General features: G+C 39.9%; 1 protein-coding gene and 1 non-coding gene across 2 annotated transcripts in view; one reads left to right on the top strand and one right to left on the bottom strand.

The window, feature by feature from the left end:
* BMP4 (bone morphogenetic protein 4) overlaps positions 1-16,072 on the bottom strand; it is a 225,950-nt gene that overhangs the window by 29,203 nt on the left and 180,675 nt on the right. The gene's annotated exons all lie outside the window — the stretch shown is intronic.
* TRNAS-AGA (transfer RNA serine (anticodon AGA)) lies at positions 2,193-2,265 on the top strand. The gene has a single exon. It is a non-coding gene; the product is annotated as a tRNA-Ser (tRNA).

Here is a 16,072-nt window from a genome sequence, read left to right as displayed (position 1 = left end):
TGACTAAGGTGTCACCACACTGCATTCTGCTGTTATGTTGCCACGGCTGTAGTCAGGGAGGAGTGTGTGTAATTAAGTGGATGAATGAAATCCAAGATGTAATCTACAATTTACTTGCACAATTTACTTAACCTCTCTGAGCCCTCCCTTTGCTTTTTTACAAAATGGAGATTATCTCATGGGATTGTTTCAAGGATTAAATGAGATAATGATGAATGTAAAGTGCTGAACACAATGCTAGGCACAGTGAGTGCTCAATAGCTCTTGTTATCTAGTAGGTCACAGGCTCAGAGTAGATTGATATTTTACAAAGACTGCAGTATGCAAGAGCAGAGTGTGAGAGACAGGAAAGCCAGATAGGAGCCAACTGCAATGGTCCAGGCAGGCAGAATAGACAGTGGTGGTGGGCTGGAGGGAGATGAGTGCATAAATCTAAACATGCTATTAGTCTAAACAGCATTTCTTTAAAAAAAAAGAAAAGAAAGAAAAAGAAAAAAGAAAAACTCATTAAGCTGGCATAGTAAGTTTTAATTTAAATGCTGTTAAGAAAAATAGCAGCAAACAGGCTATGGAAATGCTTAAGTAGTTTATGAAATTAGTTCTGAAGCTGTTGGCATCTTTTAATGCCTTAATTCTACAGTGTGGAAGAAACTTCACAAAAGGCACTTTTCCATTAGATTCTGTAGTGTGGCCATTGTTTAAGGAGGTTGGGTGGGCATCTAATAATACGTAAGTATTTATTGGGTTTGTGCAAAGCATTATTAAAAGTGTCACAATCTTTAATACAATTTTCAAGTTTGTTCAAAAACGATTGCTCTTGTTCTATAGAATTCTGGAAAAAAACCAAAATGATTATAACTTTTAAATTTGAAGATGTAAGAGCAACTAAATTTACTAAAATTACAAATGACTCTGTAAATTCAACCATAGATTCTTTAGAAATGGCATAGTACCCCACACAAGAGAAAAACTAAAATTTTGTCCCAGAATTTGTACAGGTCCCCAAACCACCCAATATGGTTTTGTAGTGCTCTGCTGAGACACTTTGGCAGGAGAAACAGAGACAAACTTTAGAGCTATCTATTTACATCAAGATGGTTTGTTCTCATGAACACACGTGAATTCAAATGTTTATCAGGGCTTGCCAAAATGAATCTGATGTTGAGTAGTACATTAAACAAAATCACTGTCCCACCATGATTACATTTATTCAGAACTTGTCATGTGTCACATAACTTGTCATTAATCTTTACAATTACTCTGAAACATTGGTATGCTCATCCCCATTTGACAGAAGAAAAGACTGAGTGCCCAGAAATTAAGGTTAAGTGGAAAAACAGGAATTAAACCTCAGATTTGTTGACTCCTGAGCTGAAGCTCTATCCATTTTCACTGGTAGCTTCTTAATCTATCTGTTAGTTATTTGACTCTTTTTTTTTTTTTAATAGGATGATAGAAGTATGTCTTTAATGTTTCAATATTTAGGAACATATACAAAACATTAAAGAAGTCAATTTTGACTAGTGTATCAAAACTACAATATAGCATGCAACAAAATATATTATTGTAATTAAAATAATTCTATTTGTTTCCCCAAATTACTTACTAGATTAACTTTTTAAAGGGGGAAGCAAAATAATGTCATAAAGCAATATTTCATTATATAGCAATAGTTTGGTTATATTTTGAAAAAACAATGATACATTTTCTCTTATTCTTTCAAGAAAAGGATCTGTAAGATTTAAATGATCTCCAGGAAAGTGTTTCCACTGCTTCAGTTGTGACATGGAGAGAGGCTTCAGGGAGTTAGACTTCTGTTGATGTGGACCAAGCTGACAATTTCTAGACTCAGGGAGTTTTTCCAATAAGTCACCTGTATGATTTTCTCCTGGATATTCACAGCCAAGCAGGTCATGAGTAATGCAATGTGAACTTTCATGCAATGTGAACAAATTTTTAAGTTCTTCCACTGAAAACTGAATATAATCAGATGTCTTGGATAAGTCTATAACTGCCCCAGAAAGACCTTGTTTACTGATCTGTCTTTGATAGATCTTTTCCTCTATTGTGCCTGTTAGGAGGAGCCTGGAAATATGTACAGGGTGCTTCTGACCATCTCTCCACACTCTAGACATTGCCTGGATATCAGTAGCTGGATTCCAATCAATGTCATAGAGAATTAAGTGAGATCCTCCCTGGTGGCTCAGATGGTAGAGCGTCTGCCTAGAATGCAGGAGACCCAGGTTTGATCCCTGAGTCAGGAAGCTCCCCTGGAGAAGGAAATGAAAACCCACTCCAGTACTCTTGCTTAAAAAATCCCATGGACGTAGGTTCCTGGTGGGCCACAGTCCATGGGGTTGCAAAGAGTTGGACACGACTGAGCAACTTCACTTTCCAATAAGGTTAAGTCCCACACCATCAGCTTTTGAACTTAACAAAAAAATAAGATCAGACAGGTATTTACTATTAAAGCCATCAACAATTTGCTGCCTTTGAGAAACTGGGGGTCTGTCCATCAAGTCCTGTATAAGCATATCCATGACACTTGCATACTTCTTGTAAAATATCCAAGGTTTGTGTATAGCTGGATACCAACATAACTTTTTCAGCAGGATAAAGTTCACAGACAACGGCTAAGAGTTTGGACAGCACCTGCAGTTTTCTGGACTCTTCCTCAGTAAATATGATCAGGTTGTAATCAGCAGGGAACACATTCATCAAGCCTTCATAGAGATTTCTTTCTTCATTCTCATCCCAAGTTGAGCTGCTTTCTTTCCTCGCCCCCCACCCCACCAAAAAGCCCACTCTAATTGTTATGTAAATCTTTAACGATCACAATTTGGCCATGTTTGATTACAGAGCAGTTCTAATAATGTCTCCAAATGCCTGCCCTCTGAACCCCAGAAGTGCAGTATCATTGCTGATGTATGATTGAGGGGGAGGCAGGGACCAGAGAAATAAACAGGAGGAAAATAGAGGGCAGACAGTGCTAGGAAATCTATGCTCTCTGAAACCCTGAGAATCCTCATCATTGCTGCCTTGTTTTCTCTCTTCTGACTTGTCTCTTAAAATAGACATATAGTTTAATTCATCCTTTGGCAAAAAAATTTTTTCCTAAACTGTCCCCTTCTGGATTATTAAAAAATATAAGTAATCACTGCAGAAAATTTGGAGAAAATAGTAACATGTAAGGACTATGTAAAGAACTATGTAGCACTACATCTATAAATTTGCTAATCATTCCTAGGTTGCCAAGCTGAAACTTCACTGCCCTCATTTAAAAAAAAACAAAAACTTTTCTTTTTCAAAAAATATTATTTTCTTATCTGGCTGCACTGGGTCTTAGTTGTGGCAATTTGGATCTAGTTCCCTGACCAGGGATTGAACCTGGCCCCCTGCATTGGGAACTTGGAGTCTTAGCCACCACACCACCAGGGAAGTCTCACCTTTTCTTATAAGTTGACTTAAAAAGGAATGCAGTGGTGAGGGTCTTTGCCAATTTTCAGGTATACAGAATGAACACATAAATGCTGTGAGATGGCTTCCTTTTTTCTAAATGAGGATGAGAGGTGGAGGAGACAGAGCCAGATTCTTGTACGTGGCAAGATGGAGGCCCTTCTAAAGTCATTGGAGCACAGGCTCACACATTTTAGGGACTTATGTGTTACTCTCCAGTTTCCACAAGTAGATCCCAAGTCCCTGCCACAGCTTTCTACCAGCGATTAGGGAGAGTTTGTAAATTAGTTTTAAGCCAAGGATCTAACCATTTACATCTTGTTTCAATGTAAAAGAGGGGAGAGAAAGCCATGCAGGATATGAAAAGCACAGAAAGAGCAGTTGCCAAGAATGCCCAGTGCCCCAGTACATCCCATACTGATTGTATATATTGATGCTATTGATGCTATTTAACTCTGAGATCAACTATCAGCAGGGGTAGATAGTCACCCTTCCCTCTTCATTCAAGAATCTCATAACATTTACCTTCACTCTAAGATTATGAGGCAACTCTGCCCTGTTCTCACTTTCTACATCAAGGGTTGCAAACTTCTGACATATTTTGTCTGGTTTAAATAGTATTTTGAAACAGTTGCATCAACATTTTTAAACTGAGAAATTTCACATAAAATCTTTAAGTTTTTCACTTCTCTCAGTTCAGAAGATCTGACAATACCAGGGATGAACTCCTCCATGGCAATAACCAGCTGAAACTGTGGCCCCCTTGGCAGCCCTATGGCCACATCGCCTCTGCCCACTGCAACTCTGAGACTGCAGGTCAGCCTCTGTTTCTCCTTGCTGAATCAGCGCTGTTTTTCTACAGTGAGTGAAGTCGCTCAGTCGTGTCCGACTCTTTGCCACCCCATGGACTGTAGCCTACCAGGCTCCTCCCTCCATGGGATTCTCCAGGCAAGAGTACTGGAGTGGGTTGCCATTTCCTTCTCCAGGGGATCTTCCTGGCCCAGGGATCGAACCCAGGTCTCCCGCATTCCAGGCAGACACTTTAACCTCTGAGCCACCAGGGAAGCCCTGGTATTGCCAGATCTTTTTCTACAGTAGAGAAACACTTTTCTGTGCTTATAGCTCTGAGATGAGGGAATTGTTAAAAAGTCAGGAATATGTTCCTAGAAAAATCCAGCCTGCTTCATGCATTAGATGTCTTCATGCTTCCTTATATACTTCTGTGTTTGCTGCTTTCAGCAGCTTCCATCCAACTTATAGGTTTAAACTGCAAGACTAGTCCTAGGTTTTAACTTTCACTCTGCCCAAACTGGTGCTGTGACCTTGAACAAGTCACTCCACACTCGACCTTAATTCCCTCCTCTGTTTAGAGAGGCTGTAGGTCTCGACCTTTCAGTGCTGACATTCTCTGATCTCTAAGGAGCTTCTCTGGTCCACGTAGGACCTGTCTCGTCCCACTGGGCTCTTTTTCATACAAGCTCCCAGGATTAGGCAGACAGCTCAGTTCAAGCAGATGACCCTAACTGAAGGAGGAGAAAGGGCAGCAAAGGGTGGAAAATGAGAAGAAGCGGAAAAAGCAACCCATGGAGAAACTCAACCCAGAGATGAGCAAGGGACAGAAAAGAGGTTCAAAATTTTCTCATTTAAAAATATAAACATCATAAAACATCATAAGATTTGCTAAGTTCTTTAGCAAAAATTATATATCAGTAATGTTATAACCATTAGAGAACCATTAAAATGTGCTTGTACTAATAATCATTTGTTCTTTCAGTAACCCTTTGCATATTATTATTATTAACTTTTCTTTTTAGAGTAGAAGAAAGTGATATTTATAAGGACTAAGTTACTTTCTTCAAGTCACAGAACTCATCAATTGAGGAGATGACTGAAAAGTTTATCCTCTTCAAACAGAATCAAATGAATGTTAAAGAATGGATGAGATGAGTAGCTTTTTGGATTTCCAAATTCTAAATGGTGCTACAATAAGTCCAGCCTTAATTCACAACGTGTATACTGGTCCTGTGCCCACCAATCTAGAAAGCCAGAGGGAGGAAAGGGAAAAACTCATGTTATTAAGCACAAACCTTTTTTTGAGCATTTTCATGTGTGTGTGTGTAGTTTCAGTCGCAGAGAGTCATGATCTTCAAGTTTCTTTGTTTACTGGACATAGAAGTATTTTTTTTTTTTATTATGTGGAATCTAAAAGGAAATGATATAAATGAATTTATTTACAAAACAGAAACAGACTCACAAACTTGGAGAATGAATTTATAGTTGCCAAGAAGGAAGAATGGGCAGAAGGAATAGTTAGGGAGTTTGGAATTGACATGTACATAGTGCTATGGGTAACCAATAAGGACCTACTGTATGGCACAGGAAACTCTGCTCAGTGTTATGTGGCAGCCTAGATAGGAGGGGAGTTTGGGGGAGAATGGATACATGTATTTGCATGGGTGAGTTCCTTTGCTGTCCACCTGAAACTATCACAATGTTGGTAACTGGCTATACTCCAATATAAAATGAAAGGTTTTTAAAAAATTCTCTTTTAAAACACCCAAGAATAAAATGATTGGAATATTTTTATACTTCAAACAAAATTATATTGTTTTAAAAGTAATAAATATTAATTATAGAAATCTGGAAAATTCTGAAAACTGAAAAGAAAAAAGATCAACTATAATTATACCATTTAAGGCCATGTGCTGCTTAACTCTGGGTATATGAACTTCCTAATTTTTAAGAAAATTCTTTTCGTAGTTGATATTATATAAAAAGCTCATTTAATTTGAAAACAAAAAAATCATAAAATAAAACATTCAGAATTATCTTATTAAAGTTAAAACTAGATACACTGATACATTGTTTGATTTAGGTATTTAATAGGCAGCATTTTGAGCAAAATACAAAACAAAAACAAAAAAGCTGAATGAAACCTTTCATTTTCCATCACCTTTTCAACTTACCAGTATATTTGAAGGGTTTTGACATCATGACTTTGACATATGGGCTTTATTATAAAGGGTTTTAAACCAAGACCAATTTGCAGAGTCTTAATAAAGGAATAGCTTTCTGCATTCTGACTTCTAGGTCTTAAGAGCATTTTCCTACAATCTTCCCCCCTACCTCTTTTTTTTTTTTAAAGAGGGCTTTCCTTTGGCAGGGGTTTGGGTGTCATTTCAGAGGTCAAGCATTCCTTGTGTCTATTATTTCATTTCAATCAAGAGCTATAAACTGTTGGTGATAAAATCCTCTTAAAATCGATTCTACCAGTTTTGGGGACACAGCCTAGAGACGGCCACAACTCAGTTTTAGATGACCTTTCCTGGATGCACAAAGGAAAGGTAAGAAGATGTGACTTAAACTGTTTGTAAAAGTAAAAGAATAACCTCCTTGCTCAGAGAAGTTGGGAAAGAGCCTATCTCTAACTTTCCGTGCCATTAAGTATACTTGGAGAATGAATGCCCCTGATACAAATCCCAGAGGAGGAGAGGCCACCCCTGCCTAAGCAAGGGTACTTGTTTGCAGGTCAGCTTACCTGATTTGCAGAAGATCTTCAATCTTATCAGAACTGAACTACCTGGCTTATTCTATTTCTGCTTTGTTGATACCCAAGCTGGCCTTTTTCCCCACTTTTTTTTTTTTTTTTAAACTGAGAATGTCTAAAGCCTGGGGCAAGCTTCTGGGTGTTCTCAAGACTTAAATGCCACTGCTTAAAGAGTTAAAGATCTCCGTGGCTGCCAGTAAAAGGATGATAAGGTAATCACTCATCCATTGGAGATGCTCTTCTTGTCCTTAACCAAAACAAAGTCTGAGAAACATGGAATGCATTCAATGGTTTAGGGAAATTCTACCATGCAAAGCCAAAGATTACTATTAGATTTTTAAAGTCAGAGAAAGTTCGCATTGTAATAATTTATCTAGGAGAACAAGAGTTTATTTTTCATTTATCAAAAGCTTAACATTTCCTTCTGAGAAAAAAAAAAAATTCTTTGAGGGATACACTATACCCAGGAAAATACTCACTAACAACATGTTTTAATTTATCAGTTCAAGCTAAAAACTCCTCTTAGAAATAAATAAATACTGTTTCCAGGGTAAGGGGAATCCCATTGGAACTGGCTGTCCCCAGAGAGGAGGGTCGAGTCTCCGTTGTATCCCCAGTAATTGTCCTAGCCCTAGGCCAGGGGAAAGTTGCCCAGAGAGGTATTTTGAAATAACAGTAAAAAGGATCTCCACTGTATCTACTCTGTTGCCAAGAGGAATTCCAATCTATGCCTCAGATGAAGCCACTTGAGGCTTAGTATTTGGGAACTTAAGAGTAGAGAGCACTGGAGAAAAAGTGATAATCAATTGAGTTTACTGAGGGTCATTTAAAATTTTTATTTTAGTCACACTTATTAGAAAAAGAAAAAGGAAGAAAAGGAAGAGGGGAAGTGGAGGAAGAAGTATCCTTTTTAGTAAATGTGTTCATAAAGTAAGATACACTTAAAATATTTGCATCCTAATGAAATAAAAATTCAGCTTTTAAGAAGTCCCAAATTTCATTCCTCTACCAAAGTCTCAAATTATGAGCAGGATGACTCGAGGTTTGAAGGACAGAATTTTGGTAGAACACATTCTCTAAATAGAAGATGGTTACTCTACCCAGAATCTTTCAGAATTAGGCATGCTGAATCCTTTTTGTGGTGTTTATTCAAATTCTAAATGAAAATTTTTTTCTAATGAAACTTACTATAGGTGATTGAAATGTTGGTGGGAGGCAAAAAGACCTGTGCAAAAACATTTGAAAATGAAACACTCCAGCACATAATCCCTTCCTCCGCAGTTCAAGATTTTCAAATAAGTGAAAAAAAGAAAAACGCACATGAGACCATGCCTAGGAGAAGGTATGTGCCTAAGAATCCCTCACTGCAAAGTGCTGACATTTGACACCACTTTGAGCTCTGTGTGCAGCTAGTGCTGGGCTCTGAATTCTCTCCCACCTTGTTCTTGGCCTTTCACTCATCCCTCTGGCCAAATGCCCCTGTGCCTTAGGGGCCACTCCCAGTGCAGAGGTTACTAGCAGGGCAGAGAATGAAGTTGGCATCCTTGCCAGGGTTTGAGCCGCATCCAATAGCACCCATCAGAAGGCAGTTCATCAGTGACTTGCAGAGGGTCGCTTGCTAGGCAGGTGGAGATTTTCTGCTGGTGTGTAACCAGCTTCTGCGAGTTAGTGTGCATGTTTAGTAGCTCAGTCATGTCCAGCTCTTTGTGACCCCATGAACTGTAGCCCACTAGATTCCTCTGTCCATGGGATTCTCCAGGCAAGATACTGGAGTGGGTTGCCATTCCCTTCTCCAGGGGATTTTCCCAACCCAGGGATCGAACCCAGGTCTCCTGCATTGCTGGCAGATTCTTTACCAACTGAGCCACCAGGGAAGCCTCATGAGTTTGTAAATAGCTGTAATTAATTAAACCCCAGCCACAGTGGTGGGGAGAGTTCCTTGCATGAGGGAACAGCATTAAAGATGCTGTGGCCTCTTTGGTGCGGTAGCTATGGAAGCATTAGGTGTGGTGAGAGATTAGGCTGCAGCCAAGCCATTGTACATTGCCAGACAGAATTATCCTTTGATGTACACTGGGGTCTAAATTGTTTTCTTTCTTTCCATTTAAAATTAAGATTTCATGTTAATCTCCCATTAATTCCAAGATCAAGCTTCTATTTTAGCTCCTTGAGTGAGTGATGTTGGAATGCTTTTAGGGAAGTGAAGCCAGAATAAAATATTTTCCAATTACCTTAAACACCTTGCAGGCATGGTTATGAGGTATTGCTGTATTAAATGTGGGATTTTAAATTCAAATGTCATGATTTTAAATCAGAAATCATTTAAAGTCAGAAATGGTTCACTGAGGACAATAATGTTCCACATTTAAATAGCTGTTTAAAAAAAAATGAGAGATTGAAACTATCAAAGATGAAAGTTCAACTTGGATCATGAGCTGTGAAATTTAAAATGATTGAATATTAAGTATGAAAACTGAGTATAGAATAAGTAAGATGTCCACCAGCTGGGAAATGTGGAGATGGAAGAATAAAAAGAAGGAAACCTGTAGTTGACCAGAACTTTTTCTAAACTGCAATTTGCAAAGAAAATCCACCTCCACTCACATAAGGGCTTCTTACAGACCCTGACAGAGGGTCAAAAGACAGCTGACCTGGACTGGATCCAGGCATAACTGTGAGGGTGGTTGGGATTAATGAATCACCTTGTGAGACCTCCCAACAATCCCATCCCAGGTGTTTGCATCTAAGGCCAGAAGGAGGGCAATCCTTTATAGTAAGGAAATAAAACTCTCCTTGACCAGTTTTTGGGTGAAGCGCAGTAGTGAACACCAAATGATTCCTGAGATCTGGCAAGTCTGTCACAAATTTGTAGGCCAGTCATAATTTAAAATATTCTCTTTATCTTCATAAATACAGTAATACTTGTCAGACCATGAGTCTGAGGCATTGGGGAAGAGGGGAGAGGTGTCATCATTGCAGTCTTCTAATTTAGTCCTTCTCCTCTATCTCAAAAAAAGTGAACTTGCATTTTTTAGTCTTTTTTTTTTTTTGTCATCATTTTCCATTTACTGTCATTTGTCCTGGAAGGTAGGTGAAAGCAGGTGATTTTCTATTCTCTCTCCCACTCCTAATTAGGGGGCCCATCCATTTGATAACATCTTGGGGGTAGTTTGACATTATCAGTGGGTAGCCAGTGGAGTGCTCTGGGAGCACTTGTCTGCATCAGTTCTGAGGGGACCTGCACCTGGTTGTTAAAATATTTTTACTGGTTGCTTAATGTTTTTAATATCACCTGATACAGAGACTGCATTTTATGAGACTCCTGGTCACTCAGTGAGGGCAGCTGTGATTCAGTGAAACACTTTGTGTTTGGCACCATCAAAAGATTCTAGTTTGAGTGCTGGCTCTGCTAAGATATAGTGAGACACTAGGTGTGAACATCTAGAACAAGAAAGTGAGCTTCTGTTCATTTCAGGTATAACTGTGTATGATGACACATTCTTATATATAGCCCTTCTTATGATGCAAAGGAAGGGATGTACACTGGAGCATCCCAGCTAAGGGCAAGCAGGTTGCAACTGGACTTTGTGAGTTTCCAAAGCCACTGAGGTCTCATTGGCCTTATTGATTCAATGCTACAATGTAGGGTAGACTTATCAGGCCTTGAAAAGTATCCATAAGTCTTCAAAAAATCATTATTCAATGTGTGATTCATTATGGGAAGCCTGTTATTGATTTGTCTCCCAAATGTAGATTCTTAGATTCTGCCCCATACCTGCTAAGCCAGGATTTCTGAAGGTGCAAGGCCCAGGAATTTTCATTTGAAACATTTCACAGATTTTGACAGATGAATGTAAAAGTAAGAACCACTAGTTTAGGGGCCAAATACTGAGAACCACTCAGCACTGGTGATACAAGACGGAAATCAGTTTCTGGATACCTATATTAATGGTCACTGCTCAAGCAGTCTATCAATGCTTTGGACCAATTACTAGAAAAGTGTATGAATGTATTTGAGAGAATTGTGTGTGGTTGAGTGAGTGTATATATGCAAGCCCAAGTGTGTGTTTACACTGCATCACAGTTAGGCCAGTCCCTCTGGATTCATGGCAATCCCACTGATTGCATCTGGTTTTCATGACTTTGCTCAGGCTTCCACAGAACAAAGCTAGACATAATTCTTGTCAAATTTGACCCCTAAGAATTTAATGAACTTCTGACCAGGCACTCACAGTAGAGTTTGTTGAAAAGTTTCTTTAGCTCACTTGAACTTGCACAAGTAAAGCTGTGTACCAGTTGCAGGTTTATGAAGATCTTCTCAGAGATCTCTGATCTTGAAACTAAAACTGGACACCAGGTCCATATTTTGAAAAGTATTATTTGTGCCCACCTGACCTCAGCAGGCTCACATGTGCTTTTGTTACCTTTCACCCACAGCTACTTGCTTTGGGTGTGGAATGCCTTTCATTCAAATACTTCTGAGTGACATAGTCCAGTTTCTTCATGACAAATGGTAGCAAACTGTTTTCTTCCAGCTTGCTCTTTTCTCCCGTGTAGGCCCAGACATTGCATTTCAACTCAGTTCAGTTCAGTTTGCTGCAGCTAAGTTGCTTCAGTCGTGTCCAACTCTGTGTGACCCCATAGACAGCAGCCCACCAGGCTCCCCTGTCCACGGAATTCTCCAGGCAACAGTACTGGAGTGGATTGCCATTTCCTTCTCCACAGTTCAGTTTAACAAACATTTATTTAGTACCAGCTAAGTTCTAAGCACTATCCTAGGTACTATTTGTATTTGTAGGCTAGGGTGGGGTAGGAGAGGGTCAAAGGAGACAAATGAGCCAGAACCCACTGCTGCTCTCCAAGTATTCAACCAAGCACAGCTCCTGAGACAGCTACACAATTAACTATACTCAAAGTGTAATGAAGGGATAAGCCAGTAGTTTACCCAAAGTTTAGAAAGAAGAAAGGTTACTCTCAGGAAGTTCAGGAAAGTGCCCTTGACTGGCATCTCAGAAGAAGGTTAACATTTAGACCCTCAAATACTTGGGGCTTGAATATCCCACATATATTTTAAGTCTCTGGTAGCGCTGGACATAGAATCATAATATTAATAACTAAAAATATATTGATCACTGATTACTACATATTATATATATTCATTTAGTCCTCCCCAGAGCCCTGTATAATAATAAACACTGTTTTTTTCATCTTTTCTGAGATGAGTAAATTGAGACAGAGATAAAGTAACAGACTCTCAAAGTCACACAGCCAGTAAGCAGTGTTTTGCTTGCAGGCTGTTCAATTCCAGAATTGGAGAGCTTAAACATCATGCTGGAATATGCACACATTTTACACTCTATGCATAAACTACCTGTTTATCTTTTACCTTTTCTGCCTACACAAATATTTTTCTATCCTGTTTGGCATCTCTTTTATTTTCCTTCAATATTTCTACTGCTTGGGGAGATGACTGATAATAGATTTTTAAAGGTTTTATTTTGCTTTTAATCTCAATATTTTATGGGTAATCACAGAAGGGCCCAACTTGTAGAACACACAGCCAAAGTGAGTTTTTCCTTCATGCTCTTGGTGTGCTGTCCCTGGGGCCCACTGCAGAAGAATCAATGAGAAGACCCACCAAAGATGGCATGGCTGTGAATCTTTAAACAAACCTAGATCTACATTAATGAAGATATAGATGTATGTCAAAATGGTTCTGCTTAAGTATCATTCTTGCCCCAACTCCTGCTATCCCTTCCTTGTGAAGTGAGTGAAAGTCGCTCAGTCATGTCTGACTCTTTGTGACCCCATGGACTACACAGTCCATGGAATTCTCCAGGCCAGAATACTGGAGTGGGTAGCCATTCCTTTCTCCAGGGGATCCTCCCAATCCAGGGATCAAATCCAGGTCTTCCACGTTGCAGGCAGATTCTTTACCAGCTGAGCCACAAGGGAAGCCCAAGAATACTGGAGTGCATAGCCCATCCCTTCTCCCGTGAATCTTCCTGATCCAGGAATCGAGCTGGGGTCTCCTGCCTCGCAGGCAGATTCTTTACCAAATGAGCTATCAGGGAAGCCCAAGTGAAAGTGAAAGTTTCATCTAGTCATATCTGACTCTTTGCGACCCCATGGAATATATAGTCCATGGAATTCTCCAACCCACATCTCTTATGTCTCCTTCATTGGCAGGTGAGTTCTTTACCACTGAGCCACCTGGGAATCCTGTCCCTTCCTTGGGCATTCTTAATTTCTGCCCTAGGAAAGCAGAAACTTCTCAATCAGATGCTGTCAGACCTTTGCACTTTTAGACACTCAGAAGTGCCAAGTTGACAGCCTGTTAGGGAGAACCCACAGTAGGAAGTGGCACATTCATGGGCATCACGAGTCTTAAGAATCAGAAAAATAAGAGTCAACAGACCAAAAAGGACACAGCTTTGCCTCTTGCCAGCTTTAATCTCTACTAAAGAGATTTAATGTGTGCCCATTTAATCTCTCTGCACCTCAGTTAATACCTCTGTGAAGTAGAGATAAGATCTCCCTGATATGCTTTTTTTGTGAGGGCTAAATAAAGTAATGTTTATAAAATGCTTAGCATAGTCCATCCTAAAGGAAATCAGTCCTGAATGTTCATTGGAAGGACTGATGCTGAAGCTTAAACGTCAATACTTTGGCCACCTGATGCAAAGAACTGACTCATTTGAAAAGACCCTAATAGTGGGAAAGATTGAAGGCGAGAGGAGGGGACGACAGAGGATAAGATGGTTGGATGGCATCACCAACTCAATGGACATGAGTCTGAGTAAACTCTGGGAGTTGGTGATGGACAGGGAGGCCTGGCGTGCTGCAGTCCATGGGGTTGCAAAGAGTCGGATACGACTGAGAGACTGAACTGAACTAGCATAGTACATGCCACATGGTAAAGAGACCATAGTTACAATTTTTTGATTTGATTATAATGGGGATATCACAGTAGGGAATACTTTGAGCGTCAAAGGGGAGGAATCAAAGCAAAGAGCTGAGAATTGAGTACTCCACTGAAAACTGTGCCATCTCCTTTGACTTTGTTTCCCCATTTGGTCCAAAAAGGTTCTGTATTTATTATAGCAGCACATTTAGGGGGAAGAAAAGCTAGGCAGTAGTGCTGAGCACAGTACCACTGAGACCCCAAATGTTTTCCAGGCACTGTTCCTTCCACCCCAGGGCCCAACCTCACCCACAAATCCACTCTTGCTTAAACTTCATCCTTACATCTCATGGTCTGTCCTTCTCTGAGGGGCCTGAAGGGCTGGCTTCTGTTTCCATTTCACTGATGGGCCATTCCTTTAGCCATACCCAGTCCTGGCTTCACACACACGTGCTTTCCATTCTTTGAGACTTTCTCTTTGGGCTTCCCTGATGGTTCAGTTGGTAAAGAATCCGCCTGCAATGCAGGAGACCCCAGTTAGATTCCTGGGTTGGGAAGTTTGGCTGGAGAAGGGATAGGCTACCCACCCCAAGATTCTTGGGCTTCTCTTGTGGCTTAGCTGGTAAAGAATTCACCTGTAATGTGGGAGACCTGGGTTTGATCCCTGGGTTGGGAAGATACCCTGGAGGGGGGAAAGGTTACCCACTCCAGTATTCTGGCCTGGAGAATTCCATGGACTGTATCAGACCATGGGGTAGCAAAGAGTCGGACATGACTGACTTTCTTTCACTTCACTTTACTTCAATTTGACTTTTGAATTATGTAGAACCCTGTGATTTAACTTCTAAACATTTGTGAATTTTCCAGGTATCTCTCTATTGTTGATTTTTGTTTAATTCTATTATGGTCTGAGAAAATACTGTGTGTGATTTCCATGCTTTCAGCTTTGTTAAGGCTGGCTTTGTGACTCAGGATATGGTCTATGTTGGTGAATGTTCCATGTGCACTTGAGAAGAATATGTATTTCACGCTCTTTGATGCAGTGTCTGTGAGAGTCAGTAAGGTCAAGTTGCTGGATAGTGCCATTTAGATCATCTAAATCCTTATTTGGCCTTCCCTGGTGGCTCAGATGGTAAAGAATCTGCCTGCAATGTGGGAGACCTGAGTTCGATCCCTGGGTTGGGAAGATCCCCTGGAGGAGGGCATGGCAACCCACTCAAGTATTCTTGCCTGGAGAATCCCCATGGACAGAGGAGCTTGGCAGGCTACAGTCCACGAGGTCACGAAGAGTCAGACATGACCGAGCAATTAAGCATAGCACACACATCTTTATTTATTTTCTGCTGTATGTTTTATCAATTACTGACAGAGGGGTGCTGAAGTCTCCAATTATAATTGTATATTTGTCTGTTTATTTTTAAATATTTATTTTTATTTGGCTGCATGCAATCTTAGTTGAGGCATGTGGGTTGAGCATGTGGGATCTTAGTTCTCCAACTAAGGGATCGAACCTGTGTTTCCTGCATTAGAAGGCATATATTTAACCACTGGACCACCACAGAAATCCCTCTATTCGTTTGTTAGCTGTTGCTTCCTGCATTTTGAAGTTCTGCTATTAGATGCATACACATTTAGGACTGTTATGTTTTCTTGGAAAATTGACTCCTTTATCATTATGTAATATCCCTCTTTTTCCCTTATAATCTTTGTTATTCTGAAGACTACTTTGTCTGAAATTAGGGTAGTTATTCCAGTTTGCCTTTAGTTAACATTTTCATGTTATATCTTTTTCCATCCTTTTTCTTTTAATCTAAGTCTTTACATTTAAAGTGGGTTTATACAGCAACAGTCTCACAGGCTTCCAGAACAGGCTTGCGGTTGCCAGGGGGAAGAATGCGGGGGAAGGATAGTTAGGGAGTTTGGGATAGACATGTACACACTGATTTATTTATAATGGATAAACAACATGGACATACTGTATAGCACATGGAACTCTGCTCAATGTTATTTGGCAGCCTGGATGGGAGGGGAGTTTAGGGGATAATGGATACATGTACATGTACAGCTGAGTTCCTTCACTGTTCACCTGAAACTAACAACATTGTTAACTGGCTATACTCCCAATACAAAATAAAAAGTTAAAAAAAAAATAAAGTGGGTTTGTA

This window comes from Bos grunniens, chromosome 10 (genome assembly GCF_055505025.1).
Source record: "Bos grunniens cultivar Pamir isolate PY7600 chromosome 10, Bosgru_T2T1.0, whole genome shotgun sequence".
NCBI lineage: Eukaryota > Metazoa > Chordata > Mammalia > Artiodactyla > Bovidae > Bos > Bos grunniens.
Note: the sequence above shows the minus strand (reverse complement) of the source record. Positions and strands in the feature narration are given on the sequence as shown.